The sequence below is a fragment of the Leptopilina heterotoma genome, unplaced genomic scaffold (assembly GCF_015476425.1).
Source record: "Leptopilina heterotoma isolate Lh14 unplaced genomic scaffold, ASM1547642v1 Lhet_38, whole genome shotgun sequence".
NCBI lineage: Eukaryota > Metazoa > Arthropoda > Insecta > Hymenoptera > Figitidae > Leptopilina > Leptopilina heterotoma.
The window spans coordinates 1,059,673-1,064,867 of NW_025111054.1; positions in this window are offsets into that span (position 1 = coordinate 1,059,673).

Consider the following 5,195-nt stretch of genomic DNA (forward strand, 5'->3'; position numbering starts at 1 on the left):
TAATCGACCAAAAAGAAAAATTGTTAGACCGAAATACTTAGATTCTTATGATTGTTCATAAAGTAATGGTTTGAGAGACCAAACCACAAAAGGATGGCCGATTGTTGTATTTAAATTTAAAATATAATGAATAACGTATAATGAGTTAAATATATGTAACGTAAGACGCGGTAAACGTACGTAAGAGGAGACGAAAGCGATAGAGAGAACAATGGTCGAATGGCGCCGACTGAGAGAAACGTTTGCGTGTTCTATGAAATTGTAAGGCAGTGTGCTGCGAGCTCTAAGTTTCTTTTGTTAATTTAAATGTACCTAAAATATCTTTTTATAATAAAGTTTATTTTTACCACAAACAGATATTTCCTTTTATTAACTTCACTGTCTTTTTAAGAACACCGATTTTTAATTTATTCTCAAGTTCTATTTGAGTGTACGCTTAGAGAAAGATGACTGGCTAATGCAATATCTTCAGAGTGCATACTTTATTTAAAAGAGTTATTGAAGATAGAATAGATGTTAGATATGAAGATATTGTATAATAACTACTTGTGTCTTTTAAAATACGTTTCATGTATAACTAGTAAACATATATTAAGAGTAATTAAAATTTTAGTTTATGAATCATACACAATTTTGTTATGAAATAGGTTACTAATAATATAGAATGCTCCTGTTTTATAACTATATTTTTTAACTGTCTATTAGGAACCTTAACGTAGTAAAGCCGATATTTTAAATGCTCCCTAACATATACCAAATATTTTGGATATTATCCTACAGACATTTTCAGAATTTTAAATTAGAATATTATAATATAATAATTATAACTATTATTAATATATATTGGCACACAGGAGTTTTAGACAATTATTCAATAATTTTTTTTAAATTTTAATAATAATCTTTATGAATAAGATTAGACTTTTGTCTGTACATTGCATAGAATTTGAAAATTCATGTTCAGTTTTTCTATTCGAGTAGTAAGAATTCCAAAAATGACAAGAAAAAAATTATGTATGTATGTATGTCTGCCCGCAATATTACGTCCGGCGGATAAATACAAAGACTACTTGAGCGATTAAAAATTATAATTATTTATTTAATTGAATTACAAATTGATGGAATATTTTCATCTGAAAAGCACCGAAGCAGATTATATTATTTATTGGGATTTTTGTTTGCGTTTCAATGTAAAAATTGTAAATAAAGTATATTGATTTTTTAATTTTTAAAAAATTTTCTATGAACAGTGACACATTGATTATCACTATTTTTAGGAAAGCATCGATTATGTTGTATTTGCGAGGCCAGAAAACCTGAAAGAAAGAATGATCAATATGTTACTAATTTTAAAATTTAAATAAAGTTTGTAACTTTTATTTTATTTTAAGAAAATATACAGTATTGACATATTATTCTCACCTTTAAGATATTCTTCTTTTTAATTATAGAGAGGTTATAGATTATATAGTAAAGATTAACCAATAAAATCCAGTAACAGAAGACAACAATATATACGGGCCAAAATAAGTGAAATCGGCCATTTGAAAAATTTTTGTCTCCAATTTTCATAAGTTATCTATGATTTTTGGTAGATATATGAGTACACTTTTTCCCCCTAAAATATTTAAAAAAAAATTATTTTTGAAGTAATCGGGTGTTGAAGTTTTGGGTCATTTTATTATTAATTAGTATTTGTGTGAAGTGTAAATTAGTTTGTTATACTGAATTATTATCCTTAAATTTTCGAATTTTAATCCTCCAAAATAAAGCAAACAAATCCCACCGCTGCCACCATTTTGTTAAGAATGAATTTATTTATAACTTAATGAAATATTAAATTATTAAATTATTTCAACCCGTAGTGAACGTCAATGCTCTATGGAAACAAATAATTTATTTAAAGGTAGTGAATTCCTTTTACATCTCGATTATTATTTCAATCAATCGGATGAGACCCCGTATATTGGAAAGGAATATAGTATTATGAATTTATTAATATGATAATCTAAATTCAAATAAACTGATCAGTTAAATAACTTTTAACAGCACTATTTTATTATATATTAAAAACAATCGTTTATAATAATGAATCGTGTTTGTGTTATTTTCTTTGACTTTCTTTTCTTTGTTTGTGTTACAATCTTTGACTGTATTGTAGAGTCTGGAATCTTTTATTAGGATTTATTTTAGTTTTATTATTATCTTTTTTAACTTTCTTAATATTCTTCATAATATGACAAAATACTATGTCAATTATTCTTTTATTAAATTGCTCAATGAAATATTCAAATTACCAGTTTAATATATTAACATGAACGTAAATTCTCTAAACAAAAATTCTGGAGTCTCTTCTTGAGACTAAAGGCAACTACTGCCTGCTTAGGCTACTATGGCCAATATACTTTGTTTCGCTAAGATTCACGGGCAACTGCCTCGATTTCCCTTTGTCGATTCTTTTCATTGAATGATTTTTTGGTGGGAAAGACCTACTTATTATTGTGGTATTAAGTTATTACTTAATGATTATCTGCTACCTTTCAGATTTGTTTGGGTATCATCACCCAAGTTCTGTTGCTTGGATGAACCACTTTTTACATTGAGAAATGTCGTAAGTCAATTGTACTTACTCTTAAAGAATATTTGACACAGTTTTGCATATAATAAAGTATCACAATCCTCATTTCATTATTTTTTTTGCCTAGGAAGTTTTGAGAAATCTGCATACAGTTACCTTGGATTCCACAATCCAAGGTTATGTGGGATTTGTATAATACAAAAGAAAATATAATACCGAACATATCCATTATGTCAATCATGTCTGGCAGTGGATAAGCATTCACTAATTCTAGAACATCGAAGACATCGATGATGTTCGGCAGTGGACAACCATTGGCGGGGCTCATTATTTTCATTATTTAGATCTTAATAAAAAAATTCCTTTCTCAATGTTGTAATATGTGTGTTACAAAGTGTCATCATGTGTTAAAAGTGTAATTGTTACCTCATAAATTGACATTAATAATTCTTTATTAAGTTCATATGATTACAATGTTTTTTACTAAAAATATAAAAATCTTACGAAGTCATACGTAACATTAATTAAAATTCCTTTATTTTTATGAGGTTTTTGTACAGACAGATGTAAAAATTAAAAGTTTGTGTTTCAGATGACGGAAATGTTTTTAAATGATTAGGTTATTGAAATTTTTAAGTTATTTAATTTTTATTCTATTTCATGCTCAATTTAGGGAACGTTCATGAACTACGTAGTACGTCTAGGGGGAGGGGGGGGGGTCAAGCAATTGTCTACCATAGACATAGATAAGGTAAAGGTCCCAATTATGGGACAATTTACAATTTTGTCCCTATTATGAGACAGTATTACAAAAAATAAAATAAATGCAATTAAAATTGGTCATAAGAAATTTCTACTTATTTCAAAAAATTTTACACGTTAAAAGAATAATTATTTGTGTATAGCATTTAATTTAATAAGAAATGTTTATTTGCATTTTAGCTTTTAAATTAAGGTAAGCCAAGTTTTTCGTCAGACTACCGTCCCACATTAGGTGCACTTATTATTTGCTATCCCTATTATGAGACACACAGGAAATATACAGCAAACATAACCTCAAATATTTTCAGTTTTTTCGCATTAATTTTCTACCAGAAAAATTAGTTTTATAATTATTTTTTAAACCAGAATTTGTTTATTGTATTTTATTCTTTATAATTAATATTCAAATTATTAGGATAAATCAATAGAATTCTAATTACTTATTGAATTAAATAAATGTCTCATAATAGGAACATTCATTATGGGACACCCGTACATACAGAAATCATAGTCCCATAATTAGTGCAGTGCAGAGTTTCATAATTTAATTAATATTATTTTTATTTCATGAAAAATAACCATTTTAGGGTCTAAATATTATTCATAACATATCAATCTTTCAATCTATACCCTAATTATTCATATTAACACTCCCGATTCCAAGAAATTTATCATAGAAATTTAGTTTAGCTTAAACAGCGTCCCATAATTGGTACTTTTACCTTAGTTAAGTAGTTGAATTTTTCGTTTGGTGAACATTGAGTTAGGAATTATTTCTTTCTTTGGAGAATGATCAGATTCCCTTAAATTAACTTCTTTATAGCGATTAACATTCTCCAGATTACAAAGTTCTTAATGTTTCACAATATTCAGTTTAAACATTCAGTCTGAAGTACACAAAAAAAGAAAATCTCAAAGTGAGAAGAAAATTCCGTTTATCAAATTTTCTTTTCCTTTTCTGTGTAAGATAGAGAGGTGAACTATTATTTTTACGATACAAATTTAACATAGAATTTCGACATTAGATGTTTATTTTAACAAAACACAAATATTCAATTCAACCACAAGTATAACTAAATATTCAATTAATTTTTTACAAATAAAATTTTATACGAATTGAATTATATATATAATAAATTATTTTTTATTTAATAGATTTTTTTCTCTCAAGAATTCATTTATTTTTTATGAATAGTAAAATTCTTGGCTAGGCTTCAATTCCTTTAACATAATTTCAAAATCTATCTATCAAAAAATGTTATTATTATTTATTTTAATTCTTGATTTGTTCAAATTCTTCAAAGGGAATCGACTATTCGAAGTATTTTAATAAATTCCTTGTAGGAAGTTAATTATTTCTCATAAAATTTCAATGAAATTTGTTTATAACAAAGTGAGTAGTTCTCTCAAATATAATAACATTTTTCGATAAATAAATTAAAATTATTCAACTAAACTAAATTTCCTATTGTTATTATTTCTATAAATTCTATTCTCCCTTCTTTTTTTTATTTACTGAATTAGGATTTTCCGAGCAGGAATTTAAAACAGTTTATTGCAACCATCAAAAATATTTTTTAGTCGAGTGAAATCAAAACTTCCCTTTTTTTAATTTTAGCTATTCATAAGTTTCAGAAAGATTGAAAAGAAGACAATAGATAAAAAAGATAATTATTCTTACAAATTTGATTTATTAATTTTATTTTGTTTAAATTTTTTTACAAATAACGATATTTTTTTGAATTTAATATTATAAAAATTAAAAAATTTTGAAATATATATAAAGTAATTTTAAATTTGAAAAAGTACAGAGAATCATTTTAGTACTATTATTTTATCATCCTCCTCCATAATT